This window comes from Camelus bactrianus, chromosome X, assembly GCF_048773025.1.
Source record: "Camelus bactrianus isolate YW-2024 breed Bactrian camel chromosome X, ASM4877302v1, whole genome shotgun sequence".
Lineage (NCBI taxonomy): Eukaryota > Metazoa > Chordata > Mammalia > Artiodactyla > Camelidae > Camelus > Camelus bactrianus.
This window is the reverse complement of record NC_133575.1, coordinates 92529176-92556785: the sequence shown is the minus strand read 5'-3', so window position 1 is coordinate 92556785 and position 27610 is coordinate 92529176. Positions and strand designations below refer to the sequence as shown.

The 27610-nt window shown below is 42.7% G+C and overlaps 1 long non-coding RNA gene across 2 annotated transcripts in view; it reads right to left on the bottom strand.

The window, feature by feature from the left end:
* Positions 1 to 724: 724 nt before the first annotated feature.
* The window catches only part of LOC123614646 (uncharacterized), a 39959-nt gene continuing 13073 nt past the window's right edge, over positions 725 to 27610 (bottom strand). Inside the window, exons 3-6 of one of the 2 annotated variants that reach the window (XR_012504827.1) lie at positions 16936 to 16989; positions 9005 to 9078; positions 1744 to 8406; positions 725 to 1088 (exon numbers count right to left, since the gene is read on the bottom strand). This is a non-coding gene — a long non-coding RNA (uncharacterized LOC123614646). The remainder of the gene's footprint in view (positions 1089 to 1743; positions 8407 to 9004; positions 9079 to 16935; positions 16990 to 27610) is intronic. The other variant, XR_006722095.2, reaches the window with a different exon arrangement.

Genomic DNA, 27610 nt, shown 5'->3' with positions numbered 1-27610 from the left:
GTCAGCCCCTGAGCAGGGCATGGGGGAAGCACACTGCCTTCTCTTTTCTGGACCAGGGCAGGTAGAGGCGAAAAAGATGGGGATGGCTCGGCTGCCAGCCTTTTCAGCAGATGGTATCACCACCGTGAGATAACTAGCATGCAGTCCCACAGCTGGGCTGGGTAAAGAGAATGAGAACTGAAATGGAAAATCAGGTGAACAAAAATGCAGGGGAGGTTGCTGCCCTGGTTGAAAATGTTCGTGCCTTGACATGAAAGGCTCTGACTGCACTGGCTCTAAAGATGCATTTCTTTCCCATTTGCCTTTAGGTCTCAAACACCGAACTAGCTTCCTAGGTGCACTTCACTTCTGCTCTTTCTCAAAAAGCACTTCCTCTGCGACTATTACTTTGCCAAGGTCTGGACTATCAGAATGCTCAGTTCTTCCGTTTCCTGGGCCACACCACAAGACACCTGCTTGGAGTCCAGGTGTCACGGCTGGAACCCATCAGGAATGACACTGTGCTGTTCCGGTGCTTCCACTGTCAATCTGTTACTGCACTGATTTCAACAAGGGCTGCTGTCATTATACACTTTGAATCTGTTTCTGAACTGAGATGCTAAATTGTACTTTTGATTATTCCTTTGCTGTTTTAAACATCCTTTTGACGCACTAAGAGTCACTTATACCTAAATAAAATAAGCAGCAGTCTGTTTCATGAACCATTAGATTGAAAATGTTCAACTCAAGCACAATCTACTAATTTACTAATTTCTGGCCTATGGCTAATTAACAGAAATTAGCTGTGTTCCTGGCAGGCACACCGACCATTACTTCACTAGTTGTACATGTCTGGGGGTTGAGGGGAGGCTATAAAATAACACTGGTGAACAAGACGGAGGTCCTGTTTGACCCCGGGCAGGAGGGAGCTCACTTTTTAAATGCCACATGCAAGGCTTGTCCTATTGCCCTCAGTTCCAAGAGAAGTTCAGCCCCCCGAGACCGAATCCCCTCCCTTACAGGAACTGACTCAATTCATCCTCCACCTGAAGTCTTCACTACTTGGCAGCTGAGTTCCTTTCACAAGTATGACTTCCACAGTGGCCTGCCTGTGGGGAGAAGGAGAAAAGGCTATAAACACAAAAGAAGGGGAAACTGAATAAAATAGAAAGCTCCCCTACAGTCAGAGGGTGCCCTTCTCCTCAGCTCAGGCTAAGCACACTGGATTCATAAACACTCTTCTATTGAATTGGGTTTCAGAGCTGTTACTTAGTGTTGACTCAGTAAGTAGGTAAGACAAAAGCAAACAAGGCAGCTAGCTCTCCACCTAAAAAGTGGGGCCCACCAGGGCACGATCCAGGTATATTTATGAAATAGGCAACTTTTGTTCTTAGCATGTCCCAATTCCTCTTTTGACACCCCACCCCCACTTTTCAGCCCACCTCCCTGGGTTCCAGTATCTCTTACTGCCACTCAGCCTTGTAGGGTCATTCCCTGACCCCACCTCTAATTTAAGCTGGGGTTCCCAGTCCTTAGCACTGAGCACCACTCTGGACCTGTCCCACAATTTAAATCAGGTTTTTTGCTCCAGTTCCTCAGGGCCCAACTTCACAATGGGATACCCTCATAAGTGACCATGTTTGCATTCTTGGAGAGGTCTTCTGGAATTCCTTAGCCTAAATGAGTGATTCAAATGGTAGAAATTTCTGACATGATTTTGGGGTACTCAGGAAAGCAGTTTAAGAAAACTCCTTAAAACATTACCTCCTAGGCAACTGCACTCATTCCTTTGTGTGGGACTGGTTCTAGAACCACATGGAGGCTCTTGGGCAAGAAGCATATGTCTAGAAGTCCACTGGCCACTGGTGTCCTGGTAGGTTTCCCAAGTGGTGAGAGAGGTAATTCCAGAATAGTTCAGGCAGTCAGAGATGCTGCTTTCTCACTGTAGAACTCTACAATGCTTGTGTAGAAATTACTTCTTGCTTCTCCACTTTTTTTCATCAAAAGAAACAGATTAAGAATTGGCTAAGAGAAATGTTAATTGTCAGTCATTTGACCAAAGGTGGTTTCATTGCACATAGATTATACTGTTGCTATACTATTACAAAGCCTGCCTAGAGAACTAACCTGAATAGAATTGGGGAATAATTCTTAAGTAAAAAAGGTGCTTAAATGAATTATTGATAGATGCAACAATGTGATGAACCTTAAAGGCATTATGCTGAGAGAAGCTGGTTTCAATATTACCTACTGTACAAGTCCATTTATATAACTTTCTCAAAAAGACACAACTGCAGTGATGGAGAACACATCAGTGGTTGCCAGGGTTTGGGGGTGGGGTGTAAGTAATGACAAAGGGACAGAATTAGGGAGTTTTGGGGGATGAAGGAACTATTCTGTATCTTCATTGTAGAGGTCGTTACATGAATCTATACTTGTGTTAAAATTCACAGAACTGCATAACAATAAAGTCAATTTTTCTACATACTAACTTAAAGCTAATATTAAGAGAAAATGTACTGTTCCTATTGTTTTTTCAGTCCTCTGTGAAGTCAAGTTTCCCCTCTATAAAAATCAAGTAAGTTCAAGATGCTCCAGGTCTGGAGAACAGGCATGAAAAGGGCTTTTACGAAGAGATCATGAAAACCCTCTGAGCGCCTCCTAAAGAAGGTGTTGAATCTAAGAAGAAGGTGGAGCATATGTTTGGAGGTTTTGGCCAATCAAAGGACTGGGGTTTGTGGACAATCATCCATAGTCTCTGGTTCCCCCTCATAGGTTCTCTTGTGGTCAGAGCCAGCTGACTGGCTAGGATTAGGGGTGGTGTCTGTTCACCATGCAAAGTTAACAAGTCCATTCAGGCCTCACGTGGTGACTCCATGGACAATGATCAGGCCAGTGATTCCTATTTCAGAAGGGCTGGGGAGGGGACAGGTTGAGATACCCTATTTTGATTTCCTAGTGCTGCCCTCTGATACGAAGCAAATGCTTGCTTTTTTCATGAAAGTGATTTTTAATTAAACTTGGCTAATAAGAATTTCCAGAAGGTAAACAATGCCTCTCTGGATTATGAGAGGCTCCTGAAGGGGCGGCATACTCAAGCTGGGGAAGTCACTGGTCTTTGTAACTATCCAGTCTGCTAGTCAGATGGCCAACTAATTTCATGCCCACATATTAGCCAGACTCCTTAGTCCAGCTTCTGGCAAAATGTTCAAGCCCCAATTTTTTGTCTTTTTTTAAATTAAACTTTTTATTTTTGAGGTCATTGTAGAGTCACATGCAATTGTAAGCAACGTGAGATAGCACGTACTCTTCACTCAGTTTCCCAAAGTGGTAACATATTGCAAAACTGTAGTATAATATCACAACCAAGGTATTGACACTGCTACAAACCATTGATCTTGTCCAGATTTTCCCAGCTTTACTTGTAATCATTTGTTTGTATGTGCCTGTATATTGAGTTGTATGCAATTTTATCACAATTTTATCATGTAGGTTGAGGTATCCACCAACACAATCAGAACTGTACTATCACCACAACCATCCTTCCTGCTCCCCCTGCAGCCACACTCACCTTCTATCCACCAGATTCCCTAGCCCCTGGCACCCACTAACCTATTCTCCATCTCTGTGTTTTGTCATTTCAATAGTCTTATATAATCATACAATATATATACAACAGAATATTACACAGACATAAAAAAGAATGAAATAATGCCATTTGCAGCAACATGGATGGACCTAGAGATCATCATACTAAGTGAAGTCAGTCAGACAGAGAAAGACAATTATCATATGACATCACTTAATGTAGAATCTAAAACATGATACAAAGGAACTTATTTACAAAACATAAAGACTCACGCACATAGGAAACAAACTTATGGTTACCAAAGGGGAAGGGGGGCAAGGAAAAACTGAGAATATGGGATTAACTGCACACTACCATAAATAAAGTAAACAAGGATTTACTGCACAGCACAGGGAACTATATGCAATATCTTGTAATAACCTATAATGGGAAAGAATAAAGAAAAGAATATAGATATATACATACATATGTATAACTGAATCACTTTGCTGTACACCTGAAACACACAATATTGTAAATCAACTATACTTCAATAAAAATAAAATAAAATAAAATAAAATAAAATAAAATAAAATAAAATAAATCATACACCATGTAACCTTTTAAGCCTGGCCTTTTCTCACTCAGCAAGATTCCCAGGAGATTCATTCAAGTTATTGCACAAAGTTTTTTATTGCTGAGTAGTATTCCATGGCACATTATATCCTACAGTTTATTTAATCACTAATCTGTTGAAGAACACATGTATGAGTGATCCAGTTTCTTGGGATCCTTGTCAGCATTTGGTGTCACTATTTCGTATTTTAGCTATTCTGATAGATGTGTAGTAATACCTCACTGTGTTTTTTTGATTTGCATTTTCCTAATGACTAATGGTGTTGAACATCTTTTTATGTGTTATTTGCCATCTGTATATCCTCTTTAGTGAAATGTCTGTTCATATCTTTTGCCCATTTTCTTTTTGAGAGTTTGAGTTTTGAGAGTGCTTTATATATTCTAGATACAAATCCTCTGTTAGATACTCAGTTTGCAAGTATCTTCTCTGGTCTGTAGCTCATCTTAATAGGATTTTTCATAGAACAAAACTTTGCAATTTTGATGAAATCTAATCAATAGTTTTTCCTTTTATGGACCATGCTTATGGTGTCAAGCCTAAGAACTCTTTGCTGAGTTCTAAGCTATGACGATTTTTTTTCCTGTGGCTTTTTTTCCCCACAAGTTTTATAGTTTTACACTTTAAGTCTGTGATCCATTTCAAGTTATTTTCTGTATACGATGTGATGTTTAGGTAAAAGGACTCTAGGTCCTTTGCCTTTCCATATAATTTTATAATAAGTCTTTCTATAAGAATCCGTGCTGGGGTTTTGATAGAGATTTCATTAACCTATAAATCAATTTGAGAGAACTGACATCTTCAATATGTTGAGTCTTCCAATCCATGAACACAGTAAGTCTCTCAAATTACTAATGTCTTCTTTGAGTTCTTTCATCAGGGTTTTGTCATTTTCAACATATAGATCCTGTACACCTGATACTTCATTTTCTTTGGAGCAACTATAAATGATGTATTTTTTACTGTTACGCTGTCAAGAACTTCCAGTACAATGTTGAATCGAAGAAATAAGAGCAGACATGCTTGCCTTGTCCCAATCTTAAGAGGGAAGGCATTCAGTTTTCACTATTAAGTATAATGTTAGCTGTATGGTTTTGTAGATGTTCTTTATCAAGTTAAGGAATTTCCTCTCTATTCCTAGTGTACTGAGAGTTTTTATCATGGATAAATGATGAATTTTATCAAATGTGTGTTTTTGTGCCAGTTGATATGATTTTTGTTTAGTCTGTTCACGTGGTGGACTACACTGATTTTTAAAATATTGAACCAGGCTTACATACCTTGAATAAATCCCACTTGGTCAGGGTGTATAATTCTTTCATATATCCTTGGATTTGTTTTGCTACTGTTTGGTTGAAGATCTTTCTAAGTTCATAAGAGATAATTGTCTATAGTTTTCTCTCTTTTTTCTACTGTCTTTGTCTGGTTTGGGTATCCTCCTGGGATTCTGATATGACTGTTGGATCTTTTGTTATTTCCCACAGGTTTCTGAGGCTCTATTTTTTTCCCTAGTCTATCTTCTCTCTGTTGTTTAGACTGAGTAAATTCTATTGGTTTATCCTCAAGCTCACTGATTCTATCCTCTGTCATCTTTACTATCCTATTGAGCCTATCCAGCAAGTTTTTAATTTCTGTTATTGTATTTTTCAGTTCTGTAATTTGTTTGGTTCTTTTTTATAACTTGTTATTTCTTTGCTTAGATTTTTCTTTTTTTTTTTTCATTTGTTTCAAGAGACTTTGCAATTGCTTATTGAAGCATTTTTGTGATGCTGCACTAAACTCCTTGTCAGATAATTCTAACATCTGATTCATCTTGGTACTGATGTCAGCTGACTGTCCTTTCTCATTCAGGCTGTGATTTTCTGCTTCTTGGTATGATGGGTGATTTTTTATTGTATTCTGGACATTTTGGCTACTATGTTAGGAGACCATTTAAATCTTCTATTTCAGCAGGCAGTCACTGTTTAGGTTTAGCACATAGGTCCTGGCCAATTTTTGCAGGCTGTGATTTCAATGATGATTTACTTTTCAGAGCCTCTGTGGTGCTATTTTGGTCTGCTTGGTTAATGCGGTACTGATGGGGCCCCCACTGGTCCCTGCTGGTGCTGCCTGGGGGAGCAGAAGGTGCCTCACTAGGCTGGGTTGCCTGATGCATCTGGGTAGAGGAAGTGAGTCTCTAGTCTGTAGAAACAACAAACCATCTCTGGCTTTGCTTATTCTGGCGGCACCCCCACTTGCCAGTGCTATATGCCCTCCTGGTATCTCTTATGGGAAAAGGAGATCCTCAAGACCATGGGGACAAAGGCTTTCTAAGCCAGACTACTTGCTGTGGTGGGATTTCCCCTTGATGGCGCTTTGGTCGCACAGTATCTTTTGGTGGCATAGGGCAGTCTCTGGCCTGGTGGGAAAGGAAAGCACTTTCCCTGACTGCTCACTGTCAGTGGGGCTCCCTGCTAGATTCCCTTTGCTGGAGTTGCCATGTCCACCTGGTGTTGTCAGCAGAACTCCCATTCAATCCAGAGAAAGCAGCAGACTACCCGAGTCACTGTCTGTTGCTTAGTGGGGGTTGGGAAATGTTGGGCCTGGGTCCCCTTTTTCTGCTGGCTACCATGGTGTTCCTCCGGTCCTGGAATTCCTAACCATTCTGTGTTCCTCTTTACATCTTACAGAATTCTCCTTTGGTTGCCCTTTGAATTATTTCTAGGATTTATCATTATACTTAGCTGGGAGGAGCAGGGAGAAATGAGTCTATGCTATCTTGTCCAGACTGGAAGTAGAAGACCAATTTTGCAGTGGTTTCTGCTGCAGCTTCTACTAGGAATGACTCATCTGTCACCCTTTTCTTGGCAAAGAGAAGCTCAGGAGGTTTTGCTGTGGTTAATGTAACAAGCTCCCAGTTTGGAGGGTTTGTTTGTGTATGTGTGTGGTTTTTGGTTTTTGAGAAGAAAGGTTGGAGAGATGAGTCCTGAAAGAGTAACTGTGTTACAGTGGGGCAAACACTCTGATAGGATGCTGAGTCAGCTGTGGATCTGTCTTGCCTAAAAGATAATCCTATGTCACTGTACTCACAGATCATATTTGAGGAGTCAGAAAAACCAAAATTCAGTATTTTCAGACAGGATGGAGGCAGAAAATAAGATTTTAAAATATTATTCTTCCTTTGCCTAAACCTTGGCACATCAGTAAGTGATGTACTCTGTGCAGCCCTGGTCCTCAAGGAAAACAAGATGCCACTGGAGAAGACTGCTTGCTACAGTAGGCTGAATCGTGATCCCCAAAGATGCCCATGTCCTAATCCTTGGGATCTGTGAATATGTTATCTTACATGGTAAAAGGGACTTTGCAGGTGTGATTAAGTTAAGGATGTTAAGATGGGATAGCAGCCTGGATTATCCAGGCAGACCTAATCTAATTACAGAGTCCATATAAGAGACACAGGAGGGTCATAATTACAGAAGGCAATGTGAAGCCGAGGTCAGACAGTGAGAGAGATTTGAAGATGCTATGTGCTGGCTTTGAAGATGGAAGAAGGGGCCATGAACCAAGGAATGCAAGTGGCTTCTGGAAGCTGGAAAATGGCTGATTTTAGACTTCTGATCTCTAGAACTGTAAGATAATAAATTTGTGTTGTTTTAAGCCATGAAGTTTGTGGTAATTTCTTATAGCAGCAACAGGAACTAATACACTGACAGAGGGCAAGTGACATGATCAGCGGGGAGGTCGTGAGATATTACAGAATAGGAGGAACATGGCTGCTGCAGAAAGACATGCCAAAGACATGAGACTCCAGTCTGGGAAGGTAAAACCTGAAAGGAGACTGACTCAAACTCTAGACCACTGCTAAAAAATAGAACTTTCTGTGATGATGGAAATGTTCTGTATCTGCACTCTCCAATATGGTAGCCACTAGCAACATGTGACTACTGAGAACTTGAAATGTGGCTAGTACTACTGAGGAACTGAACTTTTAATTTGATTTACTCAATTAATTTATATTTAAATTTAAAAAGCATGTAGCACACGTAGCTAGTGGCTACTTGTATTACACAGAGCAAGTCTCTACCATTAAAAAGAGTGTGGATAAGGTAAATATAAACTTATTCATTAAATTCTTCAATGCTAGAAAACTAGCTTACCAAAAATAACTTATATCAAATTAAAGAATCACCAACACTTCTCTGGAGATCAGATTTATCATAACCTCTGCCATAATATAGCCACAGACCTAGAAGAAAAAAAAATCATCTAAACAGCATTTCAAATTGCTATCATAAGACACATGAACTTCACAGGAGATGCATGGGATCATCTCTTGGTCAAACAACTGTATGTTAGAAGAATCTAGAATACACTGATCTCAGCCTCTGATGCCAAAAAGGGTAAAGCAGGAAACTAAATGACATAGAATTTTAGAAGCACAGAAATCTGGGACCCATTTAATAGAGAATGACATATTCCTACATGCCCCACAGGTCCAGAGCAAAAGCAGATGGTCATTATGGCCACTCTGAGTCACAGAACAAGGTTATATTATGCTCTGAATCATCTGTTTAAGAAAGCAAAGCAATGAATGATGTAATCTTAAAAAAGGAAAGAAAAACTCAACAAAGGAAATGAGTAAATGCAAAATAAAGCAAAAAACCATCTTTTCACTGTCATGCAAAACCCCTACTTTGAAGGTTCCAGCCACTATGCTATATCATCCACTCCAGGTCCTTGTCGCTGTCACTTACACAGGAATGATATGCACCAAGGTGGATAACTCACTAGCACTCTCTTACCATTACCGTCAACACCATTCCCACCATCTCCTTCTGCCTTACCTGCCACACAACTTCCAAATCTGGATCAATGCAATCACCCACCAGTGCTGTTTCTATGTCCTGGCTGCGGAGCCCTGGGGGAGGAAAGAACACAATGGTACAGACAGGATCACCTTAAAAAGCATGGTCACTGTGGAACAGTACATAGCAGTTATAGATGCAAGAAACCTATATGTGCTGATATGGGAAAATACTGAAGGCATCTTAAATTAAAAAGCAAGTGATAGCACACCCCTGAGTATGGCAATCATCAAAAAGATAGATTCTAACAAGCACCAGAAAGGTTGTGGAGAAACTGAAACCCTCATAGGCTGCAGGAGGGAATGTAAAATGGTGCAGCCACTTTGGAAAACAGTGTGGCAGGACCTCAAAATGTCAAACATAGAGCTACTGTATTACCCAGTGACTCCACTCTTAGGTATACACTCAAGAGACATGAAAATATATATCCACACAAAAACCCCTGTCACTGAATGTTCATAACAATATTATTCATAAAAGCCAAAAAAGTGGAAACAACCCAGTGTCCACCAACTGATGAACAGCTAAAGAAAATGTGGTCTGTATGTACAATTGAATATTATTCAGCAACAAAAAGGAGGAAGTTCTGATTCATGCTACAACATAGATGAACCTCAAAAACATGTGCTAAGAGAAACAAGCCAGTCACAAAAGACCACATGTCGTGTGCTTCCATTTCTGTGAATGTCCAGAATGGGCAAATCTGTAGGGACAGAAAGGAGATTAGGGGTTGCTTAGGGTTTGGGGCGGGAAGTGGGGATAAGGGGGTGATAGCTAAAGAATACAGGATTTCTTTTTGAGGTGACGAAAATGTTCTAAAAACTGACTATGGTGGTGGTTGCACACATCTGTGAATATACTAAAAAATACTTGATTATACACTTTTACTGTGCAAATTGTATAGTATGTGAATTATAGCTCAATAAAGCTGTTATGTTTTTAAAAAGCAAGTGATAGAACAATGCATGTACTACGAGCTCATTTACATAAAAACCAAACTACATATGCATGTAATATAAACATTTGCGAATGTATGTAAATATACAAAGATGATTTGGAAGGCTACCCACCCATCTGTTAGCATTGGTTACTTCTGGAGAGGGAAGTGGGGCTGCCTTCTGTAATATCACACTTCACTGTTTCTCCTCCTACCACCCTAGTTGTTCCTTCAAGTTGCTTTTGTAAGCACTCCTTCCTCTGCACATCCCTTTAGAATCTCATTTTACTCTTCAGGCTTTCCTTGAAGTGATCCTAAGATCATATATTTCCCACAGCTTCAAAAACCTCCATGCAAATCTTGACTCATTCATTCAACAAATATTCAATGAGCACTTACTAGGGAATGTGCTAGGACCTGTAAGTCTTTCCTCTACTTCATCTCCCATCCCTCAGCCAGCAAATTCCACCAGTCCTATCTCCAATAAACAAATTCATCTCTCTCAACTTCTCTCCATGTCCTCGGCCTCCACTGTAATCCCAGCCACTCTCGTCTCTCCCTAAATCACTGCAACGGTCTCCTCCATGGTTTCCCTGCTTGCAGAAGCCATTCTCCACGTGACAGCCAGAGCCAACGTTTAAATATATAAATCATATCATACCAATCTCCCTGTTTCAAAGCCCTCCAAGGACTTCCAAATACACTTTGTATAACATCTAAGCTCTTTACTTTAACCTAGTAAGACAGAGCCCTTTCCCAAGTCTCTGACCTTATCCCATTCTGCCCTCCTTGTTTGCTCTGCTCTCAGCTATAATCTGTCCCCTCTTGAGGGTCTCTGTATGTGCCTAAGTTGTCCTTTCATCAACCATATCTCAGCTCCAGTGTCACCTACACAGAGATGCCTTCCCTGACCATCCCAACTAAGCAGGCCCCAACCCTAGTCTCATCACATCACCATTTTCTTTTTCTCCCTAGCACTTCTTGTCATCTGAAATTATGTTTCACTTACCAGTTTGCTTGTGTATTATATGTCTTCCCCACCACTTGAATGTAAGCTCCACAAGAGTGACAACTCTATTTGTCTTGTTCCTGCTGTATCTCTAGCGTCCAGGACAGTACCTAGTAAGTACTCAATGAATCTTTGTTGAATTATGAGTCAGGATATGGATGGAGGTTGTTGAAGCCGTGGGGAGTGTATGGTCTTAGGACCACTTCAAGGAGAGCTTGAAGAGTAAAATGAGATTCTATGGAGATGAGCAGAGGAAGGAATCCTGACAAAGGCAACTTGAAGGAACAATCAGAGTGTTTGATCCCTAGATTTTTGGCTTAAGCAATTAGACAGACAGTGGGTGCCACTCACTGAGACTGAAAGACAAGGGGAAGAGCAAGTTGGGATGGGGATTGCTTCAAGAACTGAGTTTTGGACATGTTACATTCGAGAAGAATATTAAGTCAACTAACTGGAGATCTTAAATAGATGGCTGGTTGTGGAAGTCCAGATAGACCTCAGTGAGGTATTCAGGGCTAGAGACAGAAGTTTAGAAATTGAATTCATCAACATAGATACAGTATTTAAAGCCTTGGGAATAGACAACTTAGGAAGAAAGCAGAGAATGAGAAAAAAAGGGGGGCTGATGCAGAGTTCCAATGTCTCCCACATTTGTATCTCTAGTCCTAATCTCTTTCTTCCACGAGTTCCAGAACCACTATCAAATGCCTTACATAAACCCAGTATGTCCCAAAATGACTCCACAGACTTCTCCACAATTGGTCCTCCTTCTCTATTCTCTGTCATTTATTCATCAGGTGACTGGATCTCTTCGTAACATCTCCAGTACAGTTCCCCACCCTTCCGTCCCCATAATAGTTTCTTTAGGTCATCAATCTCATCATCTCATGCCTAGATTACTACAATTGACTCTTAGCTGGTATCTCTGTCTCCAGTCTTGTCCCCCAACAATGCTGCCTAAAATGCCTTGATCATGGTACCTCACTACTTAAAACCTTTTGATGGTTTCCCATTGTTCAAGATAAAGTACAAATTCTTAAACTTAACATATAAGGTCTTTCAGCACCTGCTTCCTACTGACCTTTTCAACCGTATGTTCCACTAACTCTCTCTCCCTTATATCCTAGGCATCCAATTTATCAATTGCCTTTAGTTCTTTGGACTCATCATCCTCGTTTATGTCTGTCAACACGTATCTGCTGTGCACCCCATTACTACCTGTTCTCCAGCTCTATGACAAGTTTCCAGATTGCTCTCCAACCAAGCCAACTTGATCTCTTCTCTCTTGGTGTCTCCTCAGTATTCTGAGTATGCTTCCACCTTTAGTGTCTATAATACCTTATTGCATTTCTATGTTCATGTAGCTCTCTCCTTCCACTAGCCTATAAGCTTAATGAGGGCGGGGATGGTACTTACCTCTCTTCCTTTTCCCAGCACCTAATATAGTGCCTAACATATAGTAATCACATCAGCCAATACTTATCAAGTGCTTATAAGTGCTAAGTAATTCTATAAGTGCTTTACATGTACTGATTCGTTTAAACTTTATGACCCTATGAGGCAGGTACTATTATTATGCCCAGCTGACAAATAAGGAAATAGAGACAGAGAGGTTAGGTTACTTACCCAAGGTCACACAGCTAGTAAGTAACAGATACAAGCCCAGGCAGTCTAGCTCCAAAGTCTGTGCTTGTAATCACTAGTCTCTCAGTAAAGATTCAGTAAATGCCTATTCAATGAACAGGAAGTTGGAAATGTGGGGCATGTGATTTTTCATGTTATTATTCTGACCTTGACTATTTCATCTTTTCTTTCATTAAAAAATCTCATTTCATTCAGGGCTCAGACACAATAAAGTTACAAAATCAAATAACAGATCCTTTGCTATGGAGCTCAAGGGAGTCAATAAGGGCAAATGTCATTAAACTCACACCTCCAGGCACTTAGCAAGTCAGTTTGATTTATTGATGCTCAGTGACTAGGGCCAAAGCACAGGAAAATAAGAAAGAACTAAACAGCATAACATCTTAACATCAAAACAGCCTGACAGCAACCATTTACTGAGAGCCTCACCAAGCCCGGCACTTTGTAGAGAGTTTTAGATGGATTACTTCATTCAGTCTTTCCAACAGCCCTCTGTGATGTATGCACTGTTGTGCTCTCCATCTTACAGACGAGAAAATGGGCTCAAAGAGGTTAGGTAACCTGTCCAGTGTTGCAGAGTTAGTAAGTGGCAAACCAGGGCTGCCAGCTGCAGAGTCTGTGCTTTGAAGCACGGTGACAGACCGCATCCACGTGCCAGTGTCAACTGTGACTCTCGGGCTGCGCTGTCATTGGACAAATGCTAGCCCCATGCAGCTGGGTAAATTTAAATCAATTAAATTAACTACAACTGAACTAAAAATTCAGTTCCTCAGCCACACCAGCCACATTTTAAGGGTTCAAAAGCCACAGTTGGCTAATAACTGCCATATTAAAGAGTATAGACAAAGAAAGTATCCTTCATCACAGAAGGTTTCATAGACACTGTAGTTTCTGAGTGCACGTGCTATGACAGGGTCGGCTCTGCAAGCTTCTTCCAAGCTCTGTCCCCTTTTCTCCACCCTGCCAATCTGGCTCTTCTCCCTCCAGAGTCTCGGGGAAACTTCGAGGCATACGTTAAGGTAATAACTTTCATTATCATCCCCTCCATCATTCACATCCTCAGCAATATCACCCTCTCTATCTACTGCCTGCAGTTCATCCTCATGCCCCCTCCCCTCTCCAGGTCTGGGAAGACAGAGGTCCTTTAATTCATTCTCATTCTGCCCCCAACCAACCCAGATGACTGGATAGGGAGGACAGACATTTTACAGCCACAAGTATGAAAGGTCCCCCGGAAGTAGAGCTCCCTGGCTACTGTCTGCAGCCACGCTCTGTCTTACCACCTGCCACCCGCTCAGCTCTCCAGAGGGCGGGCTCACCCTAACCCTGGCCCAGCAGGCTGCTGAGAGGCAGCCGCTTGTGGCCACCATGACTCCAATGTGATTTTGGAGCTGATGAAAAGGACCTGGAACTTTTTAAAAATCGCATGTTACCCAATGTAAATGAAATCTGATAGGATGCTAGAAGGCAGGCCGGTTATCTATAATCTGCTCTGCACACTGGGGCAAGTTGGGAAGAAAGGAGACAAAGCAGCCAGTGATGGGGCACTAAATAAGATAAGCTCAATCACTGTGGTCATGGAGAACAGACAACACAGCTTATTAAAGCCAGTAGATAATCCCAAAGGCACTCTGGATCCATTATATGACCCAGCCACACCTTACCTCTGAACCTCAGCAAGTTTATCCATCTAACTAATTTTTCTCAGACTGACATTAAAATGAGTATATATTTTCCAGGCTGATTCTAGCTGATGGCTGGAGGAAGTGGGCAATGGCATGCAGACCGGGAAGGGTGAAGACAGCTTAAATGATCTATTTGCCACAGAAAATCTCAATGTAGGTATTTAAGGGTCACCTGTATGCACTGTCCATAGGAATCTGCCTGTCAAAGCAACTAAAGAGTTGAGCTACCTAAGACTCTTCTTGGAGGCCCACACCAAAGGTGTAGGAAATCATCAAGTCGGCGGCCTCCAGCTGGATGTCTCTTACTCCATGATGCCGCCAGTCACAAAATCAGAGACACCCTGCTGATTCCCAAGAGATACGCATGCGGAAGCCACTTCAGACCAGCTCGTGCCACTTAATGTGGGCTGTAGCAGGGAAAGAAAGGTGGGGAAGGCTCTGTCCCCATCCCTGTGATGTGTGGGCAATACTGCCTCTGAAAACACAGCTGTAAAATGGGGACAGTAAGCAACATTCAGGATTCTGATTGGGTCATGCTTGAAGCGGGTAGAGCAGAGTGATAATGGAGCATGGAAAGGACTAGGGGCCAGGAGTCAGAATCAATGTTCCTGAAAGCAAGAGTACTCGCAGGAGACATTTATTGGTTTCTGTCTTCCCTCTGAAAGGAAGAAAGTAGGTCAACTCACTCAAAGAACTGTGACCAGGAACAGTGGGTCTGAGAGGGAGTCATTCGCTGAGCCCTGCCAAGATGAAGCGGTGAGAGACACGCCTTACATTTTCTGGCATTTGGCTGAGGGCACTTGGCCTTGGGAAAAACTAGGGCTGTTGATCCCTTGGTGTATATTCTCTGAAGGCCCTGGGAGTTGGGTGCAAGGGGAGACTTGCATTCGAAAATCAGCATCTAAATGGTTGGCTGGCGTGAGCTGGCAGGCACGGGAATGTTTATGAGCAAACTGTGCCTGCTTTGGCTTTCAGACAAGGTGGACAAGGCTCGGGGCAGCTGGGCTAAATATAGCCAGCACAGGGGGCCCAGGAAGCAGGAGAGCTGGGTTTCATTTCCAGGTCTCTCAGTTAACCTGGGGGCAAACTCCCTGAGTGTCTTTCTTTCATGTACTGATTCATTCGTAGTGAGGCAGGAGTACTGAGTAAGTTTTCTCAGGCCTAGAGAAGGGGTCACACTGAGTTGCTGCATTCTCTTGCCTCACCTTCCCTCAAAAGATCCAAGTTTGGGGAAAAAGACTGGCTGTGATTGGATGGAAGGTGGAGTCGCTGATTCATGGATGGAAAAAGTGCAGAGCTAAGTACAACTTGCTAGGGCTGCACGAGGCCTCCTGGACAAGGCGGCTACCCAGGCAGAGCCAGAGGGAGGCTACCTGACCCCTGGTATAAAGGTAGAGGTGGCAGAGAAGCCAACCAGAGGTGTCAGAACTCCTGCTGTATAACACACAGCTATGAGGCTAGCAGTGTGAAGCACAGGACTTTAAGTGGGGAACTTTAGCAGAAAATTCAAAAAGCAGGCAGTTTCTGCCCTTTGTCACTGCCCACATGCCATTCCTCTCCTCAACAAGATTCTACTTGTATGGAAGCAAAGAACCCAAACCAAGGCAGCTGCTTATCCAGCCCAGTTAGAGGCAGTGTTCTTAAGAAAAATCTGGACTAGCCCTGGAGCAGGCGAAGCCAAGCCAAAGGGAACTATTCAGTCTTTCCCACCCCAAGACCCTTGGTCCTGCCCTCGTCCCTGGACACTTCGACTTAGTAACAGAAGTCAGTATATCCTTGTGTGGCAGGAATATCTAGGAGGAGCTACCATTTTTTTCTGATGACATAATTGGTAAGTGATTATTGTATAAAATTGAAAGCATAAAGGAAGATATAAAGTAGAAAATAAAAATCACTATAATCCCATCATCCAAAGATTACTAACATTAACAGCCTTTATGTAAATTTGGAGCATTCAGGCCTGGATTCAAGCCCTGGCTCTACTGCTTATTTATAGTGTTACCTTGGACAAATTACATAACCTTTCTGAACCTCAGTCTTCTTATTTGCAAAATGAGAAAAATCATACTATTCACCTTAAAGTGTTGTTGCAAGGATCCACGAATTCACGTAAAGAGGTGTAGTAGTCCCTGGCAAATAGTAAGTGATTAATAAATGTTGGCCATCCTCATCATCATTATTATTCTATGTGCCTACATTCAAAACCATCCATACTGATGGCTGTATGATATGTCATCTTGTGCTGTACTATTTCTTGAGTGTTAAACATCTATGTTGTTTTTAAGATTTCACTATTACAAAACTGCTGCAAAGAGCATTCTTGTACATATATCTTCTCGTATACCTCTGATCATTTCTTTAACATAAATCTCCTAGAATTGAGTTTACTGGGAAAAAAAGAGTATGAATATCTTTTAGGCCCATGGTACACAAGCAAAATGGCTTTCTAGAAAGGTTGTACTCATTTACATTTCCACCAGCAGGACACATAAGTACCTAACTCTTCGTACTTTCACCAACACTTAGTAATAACATTTTTTAAGTATTTGCCAATTTGGTGTTTTGTTTTCATTTGTATGACTTTGATGGTAAGGGAAGAGATACACATTTTAAGTTAACTCTCTGTTAAACTTACACAGGAACTCACGTGTTCCCAGAGATGAAATCCATAATGAAGTTTTCAGGGATCCTGAAACGAAAACACACAAGGGACATATGCATTAAAATAATTCACATCTGGGGGAGGGTATAGCTCAGTGGTAGAGAGCATGCCTAGCATGCACGAGGTCCTGGGTTCAATCTCCAGTACCTCCTCCATCAAGTAAATAAATAAATAATAAACCTAATTACCTCCCCCTCCAAAAAAATTCACATTTAAGTAGCTGGTATACTTATTTTTAAGCACTTTTAATTGTAAAATATATAGAAAACTGCATGTCTTAATAGAGCATTATAAAGTAAAAACTTATTATTGTCTAGGTCAAGGAATAGAACCTTGTCAGCTACCTCGGAAGCCGGGTGCATAGCCCATCCCAATCCTAAAATTAGCCACTAAGCTGATTTTTATGGTAATCCCTTCCTTTTTTTTTTTTTCATCACCCAGGTTGCAATCTTAAGCATTATCCTTTAGTTTTGCCTTTTTAAAATATTTTAAGTCTCTTTCACTTAGTAACTGATATACTTGTAATAAAAATCATGCTGGATTATAAAAGCATATAACTTAATGAAGCAAATGCTCATTGTTGTTGCTTTTTTTAATGGTGCTTACAAACACATAAAAATGTACCATTTTCCCCAGGCATATGAGTAAATAAATTATTCTACCTGAAACAGCATATCATTGGATATAGCTACATGTGTTAACAGTTCAGTTTTGAAGTAATGCCTCCAATGTCAGTTAACATTTCCCATTCAAGCTTAAATGTCAGTCACAAGTCAGGATTCTGATTTTCAACCATTTTTTTTCCCCTTCAACCTATTAGATAGGCCAGGGTTCTTCGTTGCCAACTACAGAATCTACTCTGACTAGTTTAAGCAGAAAGGAAATTTATTAAACAATATTGGACAGTCCCTGGGACCTCTTGAGATCTGTGAAGCCGGGCTCTGAAGAAGCCAGAAGCCTGGTGCAAGCACACTGCGAGCGCTACTGCGCCAAAATTCCCACTGCCTCTACCCTGCAGGAGACACCAACTACCTGTGATTTGTGCCATCTGTCTGGAATTTCCAGGCTGCTGGTATCTCCCTTCCAACAGCCCCTAGAAGCCCATCAAAGAGAACACTGGGCTACAGAGATTCGAGCTGCTCAATGTGGCCCCTCTGCTGCCTGCTGGCTTCTCCTGCCCAGGATGCTGATATGCATACTGGGAAGCACAGAGAAGTTTTCTGCATGTTTTGCCTCTTCTTACTCAACTTTCCAGTAGAATGTAAACCCTTAAGGGCAGAGACCAGCTCATCCTTTTTAAGTAATCACATACTGATTATTTATTAATTATCTGCTGCATTCATCAACAGATATTTCTGAAGGCCCACCTTGAATCTGCCATAGTGCTAGGTGCTAAGGATATCACTGTGGACTAGAGAGAAAAGGGTCTTTTCACATTCTAGCCAATGTTGAATGACAGCAAATATATAATCAAATAAACAATTGCGATTTCAGATGAGGGGAGGGGCAAGGTTACTTCAGATAGGGTGGTTGGAGACAGTCTCTTGGAGGGGCTGACAGTAGAAGTAAAACACTAAAGATGAGAAGGATCCGAGCATTTAGCATTTAGCATTTAGCATCTGTCCAAGAACAGTCTTGGACGAAGGGAGGTCACATAAGGAAGAAATACACCCACTCACTGGGTCTGAGGCTGGAGCATGATGAATGAGCATGGGAGTACAGCGTTTGAATTTTAATCCCAGCATGTTGAGAAGCCATTGGGGGTTGGGAATAGCAGGGAATGACAGAATCTTGGTATACTTTTGAAGGATCATCCCGGGTGTGGAGTGAAGAATAGATCATATGGGAGACAAATAGAAACATTAAGAAGGTGAGTCATCCAGATGACAGATGATGTGGTTTGGACCAGGGTGGTTGTAAGAATGAGAGACAGTCACATTTGGGATGCGCCCAAGAGTCAGACTCAGTGGGAATTACTGATTGGCTGTGGGAGGTGAGAGGAAGGGGCAGTCAAGGACAACAGAGTGGAAGACGCTGACAGTTGCTGAGATGGAGAAGAGCAGCGAAGGGGGGTTCGAGCTCAGATTTTGACATATTGAGGTGTTAATGTCCATGGGACTGGACGTGGCAAGTAGACAGTGACATATGTATGAGTGGAGCTCAGGAGAGGTGGGTCTTGTGTAATTTCACACTAAGCACTCTGAAAAGGTACATGAACCCAACAAGACACAGTTTGAAAGAAAGAGTTAACACAGAAGGTCTCATTGATCAGCACTTGTGTGTCTCCAGGGAAGCCTGGCATCATAACTGACGCCTGACCTACCCCCAGGACTATGGCCCTATAGTCTTATGTCTGATTGATCATGCTGTCTTATGTCTCTGTCCAGAGAAATGGGGCATGTTGTACCAGCTCAGGAAGACGTCTCAGGATTGTTTCACAAGATTCATGATGTACCTGGTTTCAATGTTGGAGTCCTGAGTTCTATTTGGCAAACGCCTCAGACCCTGAGACTTGAGTGGACTTTCCTGGGCACAGACACGTCACAGGTGTCCCTGTGATTTGCTGCCAGGTGCTCCCATGTGGCCCTGGATCGGGAAGAATGTGGAAGCCTGTGCCTGAGTGATGCGTATATTTTTCCTGCCGCCTTTCTCTGTATCCTCTGTCGTAAGAAACCTTTGCTTGGAGTAACACCTGCTGTTGCATCTTGTGAGCCCTTCGAGTGAATCGCCCAACTTGGAGTGGTTGTGGGGCCCCCAAAACACAGCCTTTGCCTTCAAGGGGCTTCAGTTTTAGCTGGAGTGGAGAAAGGAAGAAACATGAAGCAATGGTGACCCAAGCAGGACAATACAGCACAGTCCGCCCAAGGATGGGGACTAAGTCTTTTTTCATCATTGCATCCCCCAAAGAGGGCTGGGGAACAGCGAGGTCCTCCATAAAAGTTTGCTAAACTTAACACAAGAGGTGGAACTTGCTGGATGGTTAGGATTTTCAGTAAGCTAAGAAGAGAAGGCAGGCATGCCAATTGGAGAAAACAACTTGATGTAGGCCCAAAAGCAAGAACAGGCAGGGTTTGTTTGTAGAAAGCTGTCCTCTTAGTCTCTCTGCTCCACAATGCCTGGCTCCGTCACCGAACACTGGGCATTTAATAAAGTCTGCCACTTGCTGGGTCTCTGTATCCAAGTTTGATGCCACTCCCTCTCCAGCCTCTCCCTGGCTTTTTCTGAGCAGTGCTAAGGATGAAAGGTGAAGGCTCAGCATATTCCTCCTGCACCTACTCAAGTCACTCACAGGAGAGTAAACTGAGGCAGAGATGTCTAGTTTCAAATCTTACTGTATCACAGACAATTCGCTGGGCTGATCTCCCTGTGATTCAGCAACTTAAATTCCAGATGGGACTACAGTAACTCTATTAATTCTGAATCTGTCAGCTCCAAAATCAAAACTTCCAGAACTTACGTATCTCTAATACAATCTTTCCATATTCCCTGGGCAGCTTTCAAAAGAAATCAATTAAAAACTACTTCACCACAAGAGGCTCAGATGAAGGGATCCAAGGAGACTGAGGAAAAGAGAAGGCAGTCTCAAAAATGGACCAGAACATTTCTGTCTCTATGAACAGAAAAAAGAATGGAAGAGTTAGCACTTGGACCGTAGAGATCATCTAATGCAACCGTTGCCCCCTCCCCATCCAGCAGATGGATAAGAGATTTGTCTAAGATCACACAGCAGAAGTCCACAGCTGATCTAGGACCAGAACCCAGCTTTTCTGATTTCCAGTCCAGTGTTCTACCACATTTTAGTGCCCTACTTAGTAGTTCTACTGTCATGAGAATCTTCCCCGAAGAAGGTGGATGTGGTAAATTTCCCAATTAGCAACCAGCCCTCAGTGAAGCATGTTAAGGGCCAGAACAGGGTAGGGAGGCAACAGGCCGAGCCAAGGCATTACAATTACAAGGGCTGAGTGAGACATGTTTCTGACTGCTTTATGGGCTCTGCAGCCTCACTGCTTCTTTGCTTTGAGCCAAGTCAATCACGCTGTGTCGTGGGGTAGGGGGTCAGGGAGAGGAGGGAACAAAACAGACTTTCCTGCTGGCAGAGGTGCGTGGCCAGACTATTAATCGCCCAGCAAAAGGAGGGAGGTAATTGCAGATGCATATGATGGCAGCAGAAAGCCCTGGCCCAACCAGCATCCCTCCCACCCAGGCGAGGCCTGCGACTTCACAGCAGCCGGTCAGAAAGCTCATGGCCATGAGAACAGGGCAGGTTGCCAGAGTGGAATCTGCACATCAGCCTGTGCACCCTGCCCAGACTTCTGACTCAGAGGTGGTGACGAATAGGCTGGGTTGGTTCATCAGCACAGGGGACCCAGGCAACAGGCTGGCAGTGCCTTCTTTGAGGACTGAAGTCACTTCCTGTTTGGGACCCCAAGCCCTGAGCTGCACTCCCACACAGCTCAGGCCTCCATGGAGGATCACAGGTGGCTCCCAGGCCAATGGAAAAAAATGTGAGAACAAGCCTATAGGTAATTGAGGGAGCCTCAGATGAAGACTAAAATGTGACACCTCTACCAAATCAGAGAATGAATGAAATCAGCATTCAAATCACATTCTTACTCAAAGCCCGAATCACTCTTACAAAACAAGACTTAGTTTCCACTCCCTCTCAGGGCTTCAAATCCTTACTATAAAAAAGCGCATTATATTGTCATTACAGGAAATACCTAATAATTCTGGCTTAGGTGAGGTATGGCGAGCTAGAAATAATTGGCTTTGTACAGATAAGGGAATCTTATCCTTTAAACACCAAAATGTTTAAACAGTCTCTTCGATGGCCTGAAATATACAGGTATTTATTACATGCTCCCCAGATTTCTTAATTCATCAAATCTTTTTGCCAGCTAACTCAGGGTAATCAGAATCAACATCCTTTATTATGTTATACTATTTTGTTTTTCTGTCTCTTTTCAGGATGTCAGGCCTTCGGTCAGTACTTCCCCTGTCAGTGTGTCTGAGCTTCTTCCCCCATGGCCCCCACTCCAATATCTCTTCCTGTTGCTTCTAATCTGTACGGCTAGGAACCAGATTACAAAACTCTTCAGAGCTATGTTATAAACAAGGCACTAGAAAAGGCCTAGGGAATAATTTGTGGCTTCAGTGCTATCTCTGTGTGTTTGAGGGAGTTGGTGGCTATTTCTTGCTTGCAGGTTTGGGGCAAATTTCCAGAGGACAGAAGTTGCCAGAAGCCTGGCCTGGGGTTAAGTGCTGTGCTGCTGGATATCTGCCTGGGATCAGGCCAGGCCTCAAAATCCCCTATCCCCACAGCGACTCCCTGGCTCAGACAGCTCTGAGTGACAGGAGATTGGGAAGATGACCGAGAATAAACATAAGGCCATGCCAGATTCTTTTTTCAGCAAGAGAAGTGCTGACTAGAGTAGGGACACCGTGGGCTGGGGGGTCTGCTCTCACCTCCAACAGAGGAGCATCTCTGCACTGTTCCCAGAACTGGGAAGCACTGAGGAAATTAAAAAGGTGAATTCTCATGCTTAGGCAGATCCTGAGAGAAACCCAATGACATTAAAAAAAAAAACACTAATCAATTTTTAAGCACACAATAAGTTACTGTTAACTAAAGGCACTATGTTGTACTGCAGGTCTCTGGAACTTACTCATCTTGTATTGTATTATCTGTAACTTTATACCCATTGAGCACCAATCCTCCAGTGTCCTCATCCCCCCAACCCCTGGTGACCATCATCCTTACTTTTGACAACTTTAGATGCCTCATGTGAGAGGAAACATGCAGTATTTGTCTTTCTCTGACTGACTTATCTCACTTAGCATGTCTTCTAGGTCCAGTCATCTGTCCAAATGCACCAAATCATATATATTAATTATTTGCAGGATACCAATTATACCTCAATGAAGCTAGAGAAAAGATGATAAATAAGCCATGGGCTCTACCTTAAAGCAAAATTAAAAAAGCACTAATCAGAAGTAAGGTAAATAAGTGAATTTTGAAGTTTCATAAATGTAGCAATACTTGAGATCTTTGAGGTCTTCCTTTAAAATCTTGGGAGAAAAGCAACACATGCAATTGACAATGTGACAGCAATAGCCATCATGTGTTCCATCACAGAACCAGTTAGAAACCCTTTTCATGGTCAATGCTTCATCTGAGACGCTGCAGAGAAGGCCATTCTTTCTCACATCCTCAGCAACACTTCAAAATTTCTATTGCTACTTTAAGAAGCAACACTTGAACTGTTCTACTGTCTGTAATATTATGGACAGCTAAATCCCCACTGCACCCACATCCTCTGGAGGCAAGGCTCACCACAGGGTTCTGCACAGGGTATAAAAGGAGGACTGCCTAGGTGCTGGGGGCCTGCCTTCTTGGGACCTCTAATCCCAGAGTGCCACCTCTGTCCAACCATTAACCCCCACACGATGCAGAGCAGTCTTCGTCAGCCTGTTGCAATGTCATTTTTAGCCCAGGATGGAGGTAATAATGCAGAATCCACAGGCCATCACTTTCTTATTTTGGCCTGGACATCAAACAGCCAGTAGGATGATGACAATGGAAAAGTTATTTTATCATCTCTGAACCTTGATTTGACCATTCTCAAGATACAAGGGATGAAACTTGTCCCTCCCTAGTTTCCAGATATTTGGAGATGATAAACAAAGTGCTACAATGGAATATTTTAGTTTTTAAGGTGAATTACTTTGAAGTCCTTGGAAAGATCATGTAAGTCTGAGAGATTCTAACTCAAAGTCAAATATCTTCACTCACTTAAAAGTTTTACTAGAAATCATACACAACATCTGAAACTAAAGACATGGAAAAGAGAAAAAAGCTTCGGTTTCAATGTTGGGAATAGGGAGGAACCTTGGGGAGGAACCTGAGTGAGGAAAGTGGCAGTCAACAGCAGGGATATAAAACAGGAAGAGGAAGACATGAAAATGTCAAATTGAAGAATTAAAATTTTGTTACTGGGAAAGAAAGAGGGAAACGTAAACAACAACCATCAAGCAATGTTTTCCCGTTAAGAAAATGTGAAGAAGTTTTTAAAAGCAGTTCAACCTGGAATAACTGAGAGACAATTTAAAACACATTATAAAGGATATACGTGTATACGTGTGAAATAAATTTAAATGGCAAACTCCAACCAAAGTGCATGTTGTACCTGGGTCTTAGAAATCTTTTAAACATAATGAGCTTGGCAGTGATTCTAGAAGGTAAGGGCCACACAGAGTATTGCAGTGAAGCCAAGGGAGAGAAAGTGGAAACTAATCATTGTGACCCTCTTTCAGATACAGCTCTTCCTAACCCCTACCTCATTCCATTTATGCCCCCCCCCCATCCAAGACAACCAGCTAATCAGCCAACCAGCCACTCTGTTTGGATAACTTACCTACATCTGGTTTAGGGCCTACCCTTCAGAAAGATAGATATGCCAGAGGCAAGGAAGCTGGGTTGAAATTCTGACAGATGTGCACTCCTGGGACTGATCTGCACTGACTCCAGTCATCCCTTTCCTATGGAAGACACTAAAGGCAGTAAATTACTTCGTTCGTTTGCTCATGTCTGAGATTCAAAGGGAAAATAACAACAACAGAAGCAAACTGTTGCAAGGGCTGGGCAACCAAGTCACCAGGTGCCACAGGACTGATTTTCACACACACACACAGTATTATATACCCTAGTGCTTATGGTTCAGCTACACACTTTAAGTCAGATCAAGAGCAGCCAACCACTTTCTAACTCTCAGGTCCCTTCTGGGAATTTGGTTATTACTTCTAGTGAGAAATCTGAAATGACTCCACCGGCCCCCCTCTTCCTGGGAGAAGGACTGCCTTAATTACAGAGAACGTGGCTTTGGGGAGGGATTAATTTCCCTCTCTCACTGATACCCAGGGACTGGGGAATTCTGCTCCCTCAATCTTGTCAGAGGTTCAGCCATAAATTAATTAACCCTGGGGCATTAGGACCACTAGAGACGTGGACAGCCTGCCCCAACCTTCTATGAACTTCTTCACAAAGAACAACTCTTACACTTTCTCATCAAGCACTCCCGTAGCTCCAGTCAGACCTAGAAACTGGGACCAGTGACAAAGGTATCTGACCTGGGGCAATTCTTATGTTCACATGAGTGTGACTCGGAGGACAGAAGCAGAAGGGAGAACGTGTGCTTCATGGTGAGCGCTAAGGGTGGGAGGAAGAGGACCGTACCTAATGAATAGGTGAGCACTGCCTGTCCTGTCTCCTCTCCTTAGATAAAACAAGCACTGGCCATCAGGCTGAACAGGTGGTTTGGGGTTCACAGTCCAATCTGTTGCAGAATTAGAAAAGCAGCATCACTCACACACTCCCTGAGAGTGGGGTGGGAAGTGAGTGGTCAGTCGGTACCTAGGGGGTGGAGAAGAGACTGTTAATAGCCACCAAATATACAGGGTATGCTTCTACATATCCTGTGAAGTTAGAATGGGGCAAAGTGATTAGTTTCTTCCACTGAAATATGTGCAGAAGTGATGTGTGTCACTTCTGAGATGAGGCGTTTAAGGCAGGTGGGCTTCCAGCTGTCGTCTTCTCCACCATGGTGCCCTTGGAGGTCATGTGTACCAGATGGCACCACTACAAGACAGAAAAGGGCCAACAAGTCTGCATCAAGCCTTATTTACGTGAGCAACAAATAAACCTGTGTTGTTTATTTGTTATTTCATCAGAGTCTAGCCTATCCTGACTAATAGAGGAGCCGAAGCAGCAGCCCATCCTAAATGCCAGAGACTGTGGTGCAAGAAATTAACCTAGTCACACTCACAAACTCTACGAGGATGATTGGATTTCATGTCTCCCAAGACTTTCTTCAACAAAGCATTGTCTCTGAGGGAGGATGGTTCATTCTAAAACAGTAACTTTAAGTGTAAAGGCCACCTCTCCCAAGACATATGTCTTCAAAATAAAAAGCATCCAAAATTTAATATTCAACAGCTCATGAAATCTCTTCCCAGGCACCTATAACCTCCTGCTGCTTCCCATTTTACTAACATCACTGGACACAAACACTTGCTTATAGCCTCTATAAACAGAACTTCCTCATAAATTCAGGTTCCCATAAAAACCAAACAAGAGCAAAGTGAAAAAGGAGCCACAAGTAAGGTTCCCTGTATCGAGACCATCTCAATTTGAGGGCTGGCTCAATCCACTTTTAAAGTTTAGGACAGGAAGAAGAGGAACTTCCCTCATTCACTGTCTCTGAAATGTCTGGATCTCTCAGGGAGCCAGCAAGGCTAGCCTGAGATAAGAGGCACAATGCTTTAACGCTTGAACCAAGAGGACTGGGGACAGTTTCGGCCTGGGGAAGACCTCTTGGCTACTTTCCCCTGCAACCTGCTGAAAGCTCCGCCTTTCACAGCATCTACCTACTGCGATGACAGGGACCCCGTAGATGACTGTTTGTTGCAAATGACCAAAATGCGTCTTTAAAAATGTGTCTTTCAAAGGCATGTCACATTATCAGTGTAAGTTTGAGAAATTATACACATACATATATTTTTCTTGGGCTGGGACTTGATGGAAATGTTGATGTATTCAACCCCTAATGAGAAGGCCTGTTTGGTGGCTGGGGCTACAGGAAAGCCACAGCCTGGACCCTGACTCTGCAGCTGGAATCTGGTTCTGGTGGGAGGAGGTGGTCGGAGAAGTCCTTACTCTCTGATCCAGAAGGACTTTTCTCAGCATTGCCCAATGTTCCTGTTATACAACATGCAAAATAAATAACCAACCTCAAAAGTCAGGCAGCCAAAGCTCACTCAATAATAAGGCCTTTTACAAGCTGCTTATCACTTGCCAAAATCAGCTCCAGAGGAACACCAGGAACTCTGAATTCTATTGTTCTTATTCACTACATGGGGGATCTGGACAAGCTTCACTGGCTTTATTGGTTTCCCAACAGACAGAAGACATAATGTTTTCATCTACTGGGACCCTGTTCTTAATCTCAAAATTTGAAATCTTGCCCCATCCCACCATCCCTGAGAGGTCTCTAGTAGAAGTGGGAGTTAGAAAGGGGTCTTGGCCTTTTCTTAGAAAACACACCCAACTCTCTGCTTTTCCTAACACCTGATTGTTGGGGTGAGGCAGGAAAGACTGTAAATGCCAACCTCCTCAGCAAATTCATCGGGAGGGAGGGAGAGGGCAGGACAGAGGCATCTGAAATGCAGTCTTCTGCCTGTGAGGGCTCTCTGGCTTACCTACAAAAAGAAAGAGAAGTTTTTGCTCAAGGAAAACTGTCCAAAACCATATGTGGTGCACTTAGGTTGGCCTGACAATGTGTTGTTGTTGGCCCAGAATGGTTTCTGTGGGTTTCAAAATACAGGATGGGGCCTCTTGTTAAGGGGTCTGCCTAAGGAAATCTCAAGGAAATTCATTTCTGATGAACTGCAAAAGGGATTCTGATACCTATGTGACATTCTTATCCCAGGACCCTCAACCCACTGATGCAAAGCTCAGGATGTCCCTCCTCTTTAAAACTTCATCCCCTTCCCTGTCCCCTCACTGGTCCCTCTCATAAAACTGCCCCCTTGCTCCGCCAGGCTCTATACACCCTGACTTGTTCACTCTTGTTTTCTTCACTAGCTGATGGGT